The sequence below is a fragment of the Dermacentor andersoni genome, chromosome 5 (genome assembly GCF_023375885.2).
Source record: "Dermacentor andersoni chromosome 5, qqDerAnde1_hic_scaffold, whole genome shotgun sequence".
Lineage (NCBI taxonomy): Eukaryota > Metazoa > Arthropoda > Arachnida > Ixodida > Ixodidae > Dermacentor > Dermacentor andersoni.
In genome coordinates, this window is record NC_092818.1 from 10,304,183 (window position 1) to 10,315,795 (window position 11,613).

The window sequence follows — 11,613 nt, forward strand, 5'->3', positions numbered from 1 at the left end:
CAACACAGCAGACCCCGAAGGTGGGTGCAGCCGAGGCTGCCCCAACCTCCCCGGCCACTTCCAGCGCTGGCAACAGCCGGCGCAGTCAAATCCCTCAGGGAGCCCCGTCGACCTCCGGGTTGGTGGGCGCAGGGGTCTTGCCCTCCAAGGCGGGACTCTCTCTGGTAACCTCTCGCTCGCAAGAGCACGTGTCCGGAGCCTCACTAGAGGCAATGGACACTACACCTGTCCTGAAGGCGCACCAAACGCCTAAGGAGCGGCGAGGCTCCCTCGAACGCTCCAGAAAGGGCGAAACCCCGATAACGGGGCCTCGAAAGGGCTCTGTAATTTAATCTCTGCAATTTCCATAATAACTACCTCTGTTTCTGTACGCACAGCACATATTTACTACCAACATGGATACACAGATAATTCAATGGAACATCCGAGGTCTCCTTAGAAACCTTGATGATGTGCAGGAACTCATCCAAAAACACAATCCAAAAGTGCTGTGTTTACAGGAAACACACTTAAAACCTAAACACACAAACTTTCTCCGAAAGTATGTTACGTTTCGCAAAGACCGCGAGGATGCTGTCGCATCATCTGGCGGTGTAGCCATTATTGCTGACAGAAGCGTAGCGTGTCAGCATTTAAAGCTCCAAACGGCCCTTGAGGCCGTGGCCGTTCGAGCCGTGCTTTTAAATAAACTCATTACAATCTGTTCTCTGCATATACCACCACATTATCACCTTCACAGACGCGACTTAGAGTCATTAATAGATGAGCTCCCGGACCCCTATTTTATTCTTGGTGATATTAATGCACACAGTACTTTGTGGGGCGATTCACGCTGTGATGCGTGAGGTCGCGTCATTGAACAGGTGCTTTTTTCCTCTGGAACATGTGTCTTGAACACAAAGGAGCCCACATATTTTAACCTGCCCAACAAGTCATACTCTGCCATAGATCTTAGCATTTTATCGCCGACGCTTTTACCCTATTTTAAATGGAATGTGCTTAAGAACCCGTATGGGAGTGACCACTTCCTAATAATCCTACACTCTAAGAAAAAAGAGAGTAAAAAGTGAGTCACGGCAACTTGACTCTCTTTTTTCTTACGAAGACCCATTTTCGCGCGGGTAGAGTCACAAAACAAGAGTCAACATTTGTGTATGGGTCGTTTGATTCTTAATAGCACGCGAAGAGTCGTCGTGGAAGATCGCGACTCCTCTGATATTCGAGATGAGTCTGGCGAGAGAAAGAATAAAATGCAGGAGAAGAAATACCAGATAACGTCTTCTGTTGTAGGCAGGCCCTCGGGTTCCTGTCCTGGTTGTAATGCGGTGTATCATTCTTTCGAACTTGTCATGTTCTGCAATTACATCGAACTCCAAATATCGATTTTCCTTGAACATGTTTGTTAATATCTCACACGGTTAAGTGATAGCTGGCTTCTATACTAAGGAAGACCCGGATTTGTCACACTGGATTCTGACCATAAGTAAATCTAAAAAAAAAGCATTGGCTACTAAAGAGAGCACTGCAACGAGATAACAAGTTCAGGAGGCGCACTCAACCGTGTCAATTGTATATGTAATTGCGCTACGTAAAATTAAATTTTGAGGATTTAGGTTCCAAAATCAAGATCTTGTTATGAGGCGCACGGTAATGGAAAACTGCAGATTTATTTTCAGCAGTTCGGGTTATTTAAAGTGCACGGAATGCACTTTTCGCATTCTGCCCCCATTGGAATGCGACTGCTGCGGTTTGATTGGACCCGTGACCTCGAGCTCAGCAGCGCAACACCAAAACCACTGGGCTACCGCAGTGCGTTGCGTTCCGCGACCAGAAACAAACATTAGCGTACGCAGCACTGCTTTTGAACCCCCTAGAAATGTAAAAACAAAAATGCAGCAGTTTCCCCCCAATGCTGCATGAACCACTGCACGAACAACTGCACGAACGAAGGTTCGTAGTTTCATCGCCTGAATAATGTGCAGTAAACAATCGCTTACTCCGTAAATTAGCAAGCACGGGGTCACGCGCGCACGTGCAAACATGAACAAATCTCACTCAATGACCGCGAACACTCGCTGTCACAGCGTCGGCGGGATGAAGGGCGCGAACAGAGCGGACAGAACGCTTCTGCTGCCTCGTACTTCAAAGCGTCTCCGAAACTTGAAATGGCGCTATAAAAGCGCCTTTCCCTCTCCACCCCCCCTCCCCCCGCTTTGCACCCATCGGAAATTATCGCCAAGACAGAGCGAGAGTGGCGTCAGACCGGGCTAGAGCAACGGCCGGAGGAGGAGCTTGCTAAACCAGCGCCTCCTTTCCCCGGCTTGCGCGCGTTTTATCACGTGACCACCTATAGATACTTGCGACACCCATCCACGCACTATACGTCTCGGCTCACCCTCGTACACTTCCTTTAACGCGCACAGCCAACGGTGCAGGATAGGATCTTATCGCACTTGACTATATACGTAAGCTCACGGCAACACCGACAGATATATTTCGGCGGTTGTGTCCACATAATTGCTATCGCAAAATTCGCAATAAATAGAAAATGTTACTAAGTACCAACCACGCTGCTTCTCCATGTCGTGATAGAGCGGTGAACTATAGTTCTAGAAAATGTGTTGCTAAATCGCCGCCAAATGAATACGCTCGCATTTGGTGACAGCGGCACACAGTCGCAAGAACTTGTGGAGGAAATACCGGAGTTCTGGCAGCTTCAGGTGCACTAGACCATTCAGTAACATGGGCGGCTTTGTAGTTCTACCTTACATCAGAGCAAACTGCACTCGACAGAAATCAAGGGCAGCCGCACCGTAATAGCTAAGCAAATTAAGGACAATTACGCCGCGTCTTCACACTTCGAGCACGCTCCGACAGCCCAACGATAGATATTTCAAACGCAACCACACTCGGACGAGCAAATTTTGCTTCTGCCAAGTGAACGTAGCGGGTATTTCAAGACGCGTGTTAAATTCATGGCTGTTTCATTCATGAACATTACTTAAGTGACGTAAAATTATCAGTGAGCAAAACAGATTTATCTCAACGCGAGGAAACAAAACCGAAACAAGCGCAACTGTTTTGCTCCGTTGTGCAGATAGAAAATGATCCAAAGCCGAAGCCGTCAATAGCATGACGCCATTTTACAGTTGCGCTGCATCACGCGCGAGTACGTTGCGGTTGAGTGGTTCTGAAATCGCTGCGTTAGGGGCGACTGCAACCAGGCGTTGCGGCAAGTTATGGTGGGAGCTTCTGTCCGTGCTGTGGGATTGCGACGAGGGGGACCGCCGCCAGCAGCAGCGTGTCGCCGATTTCGTCTTTGCCGACATCGAGCAAGTGCAGCTCGCCGGACCGTCACAAGCGCCCGAAGTGCTGCGGTTTGCACTGCATCTTTCATTGTGATATGGGAGATCGCAAAGGACAGAGACGACCAGATGCATACGAACGACTACCAGCGGGGAGTGACCTGTGCCATATTTCTCTTAACGTCTCAGGTAAGGATATCAGCTTTGTTCCGAGTTTGCAAACGGCGCGTACTCGGCCCTTCCGGTATGGCTACATTTCGCGCCACGTTTCTCTTGGCAGTTCACAGACGTTTCTTAGGCATGCGTGCGCGTATGTATGCGAAAATACTACTGGCAGACGGAAGCCTCAGGAGAGCATCTGAGATTATTGCAAAGCTGTACTGCCAGGAGAAACACCGTTCTTAACGACTCTAGTGACGAGTGGCCTGTCGCATCGAAAAATCCGTAGAATATCAAGTACTGCGTAACTTGAAGTGTAGATACAATACTCGCACCAGTGTGACTCTCGCTGGCGAAGACAGGTAGTCGAAAAGACAGCTTGTGTATTCTGAAGATTTACTAGCGCTTTGGGTATATTACGGCAAATAATGAAAGCGCAACAACGCTGTATGGCAGTGTCAGGCGATGTGGGAGCACAGATATTTTAAGAGCGGTAAAGCGGCTGCCTGCTCAAGCGAACAGACACACCGCTTTAAAAGCGCTGAAACTGAACAAATTTTATGTGCATTTGGCTGTAAGTAGAAAACACATTAACTTACAATTTAAGCCTATATATATAATGTATTATTTTTACGTAATCTTTATTTTCACAGTTGTAAATATTTAAAAGCATGAACTTGCTGCAGCATTTATATAGTAAATCCTACTAGGCTTACAAAACCTGGCTGTGTTATGTGGTGAAATTTTAATATTGCTACTGGGTTTTTTATATTGAGTCCGGCGTTTTATGAAAAAAAAGGATCCTCTTATTTGTAGTTTTATGTTAGTGCGTATATTTGCCAAGCAGAAATGAGTTGATTGCAAAGTTGTACCTTCCAGTGAGCTGCATATGAACCCAAGTTTATCCTGTCTTGGCTATTGTAATGTGCATACAACAATTTTAAGTGTATACAGCTGTAGTTAGCTTAGTCGCTGCAGCATATTTTGTAAATGTAGAAGGCCATTTATTATTTTGCTGCTTCCATGCAGAAATACCTTTTTTCTTGTACCAAGAAATGCTGACAGTATTGAATGAAATGAAGTGTGGTATATTTTTCTACTAACTTAATAAAGGAAATTTCGTCTGCCGTGTATCAGAGATTAGTTTACCTTCTTGTACTAAACAATGCGATATGTCCTCGGCTACTGTTGTTGTCCTGTGTATTTTTATAATTCTGATATGTATTTTATTTTAGGTATTCAAGAAATGGCAACAGCCAGAAGTCGCCATCTTATCCAGCACGTTATGGGTGAGACAAATTGTAGCAGGCACTTTTGCAATTCTCATTAGCATATGATGCTATCTGTTGTAATTTTTGTGTCCACTTTCCTGCCTTTATGCATTTTAGTATTATTGTGCAAAGGGTAATTGTTTTACATTGAGACAGAGTAATCGCCCAAAGGGGAGACATGGCTGGAGAAGACAACACACACAAGCCTCCTTTGTCCGTATCTCTATGTTGCGCAGTTACTCTGTCGTTATCTACCAACAAGCCCAAATTCCTCATCAGCTACATTTACTAATGATCTGCTATTACAATTATTACAATTACAATTATTACAATTACAATTGACATAACATTGAAAGTACAGAGGTACACAGGAAGACAGAGACTTGACGTGATGAAGAGCCGTAGAACAAGGAGCATCGCTGGAGCCAATGTTTCGACAAAGAGATTTTTCTCAAAACGTTGGGTCCAGTGAATTTTCTTGTTCTACCACTATTTACGGTTAAAAGAAAGCAGTATTGCTCTTGCTCAAGTATTATGCATTATAGAATAGAGATTAGCAGGGTGAAATATCAGGAATGTCAAAATTCTTGTATATTCCAACGCTAGAGTGAAAGCCAGAAAAACAAGATGTAGAGAACCACATTGTTATTTTTCACTACCCAGTTTGGCCAGCTTCATTCCGAGCTTGCACTTTGTTGCATTAATGACCACTGGAATTCGTTAATTGAATTAGCTTGGTGATTTACTTATGTTAAGAGATTTTGTACTTGTATTAATGCAGCTTACATAATGCATGTAAAGAAATTTACAATAACATTTTAAGGTGGCAGGCTTGCAGTTGACTAGCAGGTCACTTGATGGTATGAGCTCAAGTTTCAACCGAGCTTCCATGCACAAATCGGTTGCACATTTTTTTTTCATTGTTTGGATTTTCATAAACTTAAAGGGACACTAAAGTGAAAAATAATTTCTTCTGCATCAGTGAATTACCATTCTACAACACCAAAAACACCACTCTTACAACGATAAGACGTTTGGCAAGCCACGAAAAGCGCAGGAACTAAATACGGGTGTAGACGCCTACTTAAGTTCCCGCACCTGGGGGCTGTGATGTCTTGGATTTTGATGGCATCTTCTAGGGCCTACTAATTATATAGCGGTACAGATTGACTACATTGTGTTCTAAAGGAACCAAATAACAAACATGGGAAGTTTCGGGAACATTTATTCAGCCAACACAGCCCAAATGCGAAAACATACTTTAGAATCCCTGACGTCACGCTGACGTACCGGCGCTGGGGTTTCGGCACGAAATTCAAATACTGATACTTGGGCCTTCATTTTCTCATCTAATAATCAAACTATTTTTTGAAATGACTGCCTGCAGGGTTCTCAAACAATGCTTCATTAGTCTAAATTGATTTATTGTTTCACGTTAGTGTCCCTTTAAGTACCGTTTCCTTTTTGGCGGGGTTCTAGTTGTGTAGTAGGACCTAACTGTTTGCCTTTATTTGTATTGGTAGGCATGTTACACAGACAGCTAAATTTTTATTGTAAATCGTGACGTGGTAGAACTAAGAACATTTGTGCAAATTTGTTGCAGGTACACTCTGGCGGCTCCTACCCCTGCGTCCTACCACCACCCTGTCCCGACTACGTCCACTAGGGAGTTAAAAGCCTTTGGCGGCTTCTGCCACTGCATCCTGCCACCACCATGTCCCGACCACGTCCACTAGGGAGTTGGCAGCCTTAGTGATGATGCCAAGCAGGCTGACAGCAGACAGAAATATTCAGGTAAATACCTGTAATTAAGCGGCGTCTTCTTGAGTGAAGTGGCTTGTAGCCACTCAGCAATGAAAGAAGTAACTTCGAAGCAGTTTAGACTCCCTTCTGTCTGTGCAGGGATGCTCAAGTCTATGCATTTTGTCTTAGCTTCCAAGAGGCTGTGTGTATTAGACGAAACGCGATGCAAATTTTGAAACTATAAGAGACCAATGTAAAATTGTTTTCTTGCGTAACACAAAAACTACTTTGATAAAGCTTTACCAATTTAAAAACAATACAGTGTACTCTCATACACGGTATTTGGCATAAATTTACTAGGGCTGCCTCAATGGTAAGTAGGCCGATAAACGTACACCAAAACTGACTTTTTTTCCAAGTTCATCCTCCTCTCTCTGCTCTGCTGCATATTTTATCGTTCTGAAACCAGTTCTTGCTCACAGCACAAGTCCTAAACACATGGATTACATAAATTTACTGCTTTTGCTCTAGGTCACTTTTGTGAAAATAAAGTTAATAAGCCATTTGGTCCATTTTTAATCGGCCATAATAAAGTGAGCAGTGGCTAATAAGCAGTTAAGTTTTTGGTGTAAGGCCTCTCTTCATTGTCATTAAAAATTTGGCCTTCTTAACGAAGGAACCAATTTTTTTGGCTATGCCATTTTATGATGCATATTGGTGCGTTACACAAAATGTGACATAGTGTTTACTCCAGTAAATTTTTTTTTGCTTTAAGTATTGTGTGAAATTGAGATTTGTTCTATATTGAAGGGCCCCCAGTTTTCAAAAGGAAATTCCAAGTGGCCATATGCCAGGTTGGAACAGCTGGCATGGAATAGCCTACTGACACAAATAGGGAGGGTCGTGTACACTTGATTTTATGTTAAGATACTATAATTGATCTAGAAAAGACAAAATGAAGGATTTCATCCTACAAGCAGCTTTTCACATTCATTTACACTTTTGCACATTTATATACCTTGAGTCTGGTGACTTGTGTCTGTTTTCATCATCTGCTATGTGCAGATGGTAAACTTCAGATTTGCCCTATGGTGCAGAATATTTTGGTGCTTATATATTTGGATCTGTGTTTTTCAGGTTGCCTTGAAATTTTACCCAAGCCATGCCACATACTCGGGCCAGGCCTCTTGCGAACCACGTATAACCAGGCTCAACGCATCACTGTTGAGTGAGTCCGGAGATCAAGGAAACCTGCTGTGCAACCATCGCGCAACACTTGGTGACCCCTCTACGTGTTCCATCTATCCAAACAGCATCACCAGCTGTTTCTTATCTTATCGATCACTTATCGAACCATGGATGAATGTTGGGGTGGAGTGATTTGAACAGACATTCTATTTGTCTCTTCAAATTCTTTGCAAATATTTCTATTATTATAATTCATATGTTTCTTTAGTACCTAGTTTTTAATAGTTCCTTTCTCCAAGAGTTCTGACCATCAACTCCTGCTATTACAATGTATACCTGTCTTTATGCCCCGTTTCTCATAGTTCTTTTGTACTTGTTGATGTAATTGATAGGTTCTTAATTCTTGTTGTACAGAAGGCTAAAATGCAAACTTACGGTATTTTTCCGTCCTTTGATAACCTACAGCGCTGCAATGTGTTCAGGAAATTTGACATAACACGGGCTCTGGTGCAGGATAAATTTAAGAGCAATATAGAGTACTTATTTCAAGCACCCATCATTTTGGAAAAACTCAAGAATATAAGAGCACAAGAAAGAAAATATTAAACTAGAGAAACATGGGTTTCACTCATAAGTCTGGTAATAATGTGACTTTTTTTCGCTGCAAAGATACCAGTGGTACTCACATACAAGGTTTGAGACATAAAAGCTATGATACCCTTGGCATTTCTCAGTGCTTATTTGCCACACTGACGAATGTCAAAGACAGCATAGGTTTCATGCACTCATTGGTTGTATTACACCTTTTGAATATTGCATTTCTCAAACACACAGGTTTACAGCAGTGCTTTAAATAGCAGATGTATTTCCTAATTTTCAGAATTTGTTAATGCAAGATTAACGCTACAGATCATGTATAAATAATTTTACGGACTATATGTCCATGGATGCATGCTTCTGATGACGAAGCAGTGCCATGTGGTTGGGGGATGAATGTCTTTATTTCAGATTTAAACATTGGCTTCCAGGTCTGGGTTAGTCTCCTACACTGAGTATTCTAGGTCAGAGCCCATTTACTAGAGGAAAGTGAATTAAACTAGGAATTGTAAACACCAAAAGATCTTGTTCGGGACAATAATGTGACAATCAGCAAGGTTCTTTGTGCATTCATTTCCAAATTTGTGAGATTATATTTTGACTGGTTTCACTAACGCGAGAACAAATATTTGTTTGTTCTCACACTTGAGTTGGCTGCCCCCATTGCCACACAACCCCTTTACAGGCTAAAAATTCAGTGTATTAATAGGCTGTTTTTTGGCTTTGCGCACTCAGTGTTAAGGGATCCAAACGATGACACAACAGAATGCAGAAAAATGACTAAGGAATACAAGCAGGGCGTGGGGCTTTTTAGGCAGATGCGTGCATGTGCTATTTATAAAACTCCCTATGGTATGCCTGAAGGCATTTTCTAACCCTTTTGTGGAAACACTAACACCCACTTATTAAGGGAAATGCTTCTCGAAACAACTTTTTTTAATTATTTGTACTAGAGGTTTGAATATACTGCCATTCATAGGGAGTTTTATGTAGATTTGAATTGTCATTGGTTTTTGTATAGCTGGTGTTTTTTAGTTATGTCCGACATAGTGGCAAAATATTTTTATGCGCACTTTCTTGTTAATATTTCCCAGTTATTTTTTCAGGCTACAATTTTTGGTAATAATGGTATTAATTGCAGAAAGGGCTAGTACATGGCATTTAATAAAAAAGGTAATGGTCTGTAGATTTTCTGTCTTCAGCATTTGTTCTGTTCCACAGCTGTTTCTTGGAATCTGAAATGATGTACCCATCTCTTTGTTAGCGATAAACAGGGAAATCTGTCAGTATGTTTTGTTTAAAATGGAGCTGATCAACCCAATAGTTTGGCTATTTGCTAATTATATATTACAACAATAATAGTACAGGACCATAAAAACAGATTGATGCTGAATAACACCTGTGCCCAGCTACATCCACGCAGCTGTGCCACACAATGTGCAGGTGTTCAGAAGATCCAAATGCCCCAGAGAGAAAGCAAGAGTAACTTATTGTTTGTCATCTTGTAAAAGCAGATTATGCGCCAGATGTAACTTATGCTCGGTAAATACATAAATCAGTCATGTGAGGTGTCTCACCTCAGGTTGCAAGTTCGAACTTCTTGTAATCTTGCTTGTTTTTATTTTGTTTCCTTTGTGAGCATGAGTGACTTAGTTGCCTTGGCACATATTGTCAAAACTGTTTCTTCACTGGGAATCGCAAAATTTCAATTACACATAATATTCCCAGTTACTAATATGGTAGACTTCGAGCTTAATTCTCTTATCTTTCATGTTTATCTACCAAATAGTTTTATCATTCATTGAAATATATCCATGCAATGCACAGTGGGAACCCAAATTATGAATATCTGTTCTTGCTTTCCACCCTGCTCTACAACATAATGAAGATACAAAGCAAAACTATAAGTTTGCAGTTGTCCCCCATCACCAGAGTTTCGCTTAGAATTTGAAAACCAAAAATTGACATCCTGCTATGGTGTGAGAGTTGCTTTGGGCACCAAGTGAACTGCGTAGCACCTGTGCTAGAGTACACAACAAAGCAGAAAATCGCACTAGATTGGAATGGCAGTGGTAAGTTAAGAACAGATGTTTTATTTCGCACACCATTAATGTGGCTTATCATCTGCTCCTGTTTTATTTTGTGGGAACGCATACATTGGGAAGACAATTTTTTGCACCAATCTTACCTTAGCGGGACACCAGAGAAAGGTAGAAATCAAGAAGAGGTATTCACACTTTGTTGCCTACAGTGTATTATCTGGATGTGTTTCACTCTACAAAAGACTACTGTGGTAGATAATCATAAAAACAAAGACAAAAGAATTAAAAGTGGTATGTGTCAGTCATCCTTCCGTGACCTCCAGTGTTTATAGAAACACTTCTTTCTGTATATGTGCCAAGCCGTTGGGAGGCTTTACGTAACTCAGTCATGCTTTCCAAGTTAAAAATCGGAATAAGGACAATCACAAGAACATCATATGAGGGATTTGTAAATGTGGCACCTAATGTAACTTATTTACGTATGTGCTGAGGGTAGATTACAGCCAGTGCATATGCTCTTACAGGATAACTTGTGATGAGTAAAAAAAGCCTTCCTCACATCTTCCTCTTTATTTCTTTTGGATCTGGGTGCGCCATGTGTATTGTTACAGCTGCGTGCATGCAGCTGGCTATAGTTTGTTTATGTGTTCTGCTTCCTCCCTTGTCCGCATTATTCATGTGCTATCTTTGCCGTAAGAAAATACAGCTACCTGTGCTACATATTTTGTCAGCGTGTTTGCATTATGGCAAGTTTTGTATTAGTGGTTTTTGCAATCTGTGAAATTGTCTGTCATCTATCATGCTTCGTCTTGGAAAAGTATGTTTGTCAACATAAATAAACAATTAGTATAAATGTTGCTGTACTTATTTTTGTAATATTATCTGTTGTGAAGCTTTTATGCACTGTTGCATGTTGTATGACAGAATAAAATTGATGCACAACTTTTTAATGTGGTATTTTTCAGATCAATTTTCAACTGACGCTAACGCGCACAAGTTGTGGGGGAAAAGTGCAAACAAGAGTACCGTAAGGTAAGACAGCTGTTTTTACTGTTAGATTGGATTATCAATTGCCAACCAGTTGTTTTCAGCAAGCATAGTATAACGCATAGATTATGTAATCTAAGTTGGAATATTGTTTTTATTGCACTTGATTATCTGGGTCTCCTTTGTACATAGTGCAGCCTTTTTTATTTGTTATGTGTAGCTTACTTGCTTAAAATGTTAAGTCGTAAGTTCTAAATAAGAACACGTCTCAAAGAACAGTGAAATAGGTTTAACTGATAAATGTTTTGACATTAGAGACTT

General features: G+C 41.5%; 1 long non-coding RNA gene across 1 annotated transcript; it reads left to right on the forward strand.

The window, feature by feature from the left end:
* Window positions 1–3,183: 3,183 nt before the first annotated feature.
* On the forward strand, window positions 3,184–11,255 carry LOC126530129 (uncharacterized). The gene is made up of 4 exons (XR_007599361.2): window positions 3,184–3,494; window positions 4,700–4,753; window positions 6,339–6,529; window positions 7,616–11,255. It is a non-coding gene; the product is annotated as an uncharacterized lncRNA (long non-coding RNA).
* The last annotated feature ends 358 nt before the right edge of the window (window positions 11,256–11,613 follow it).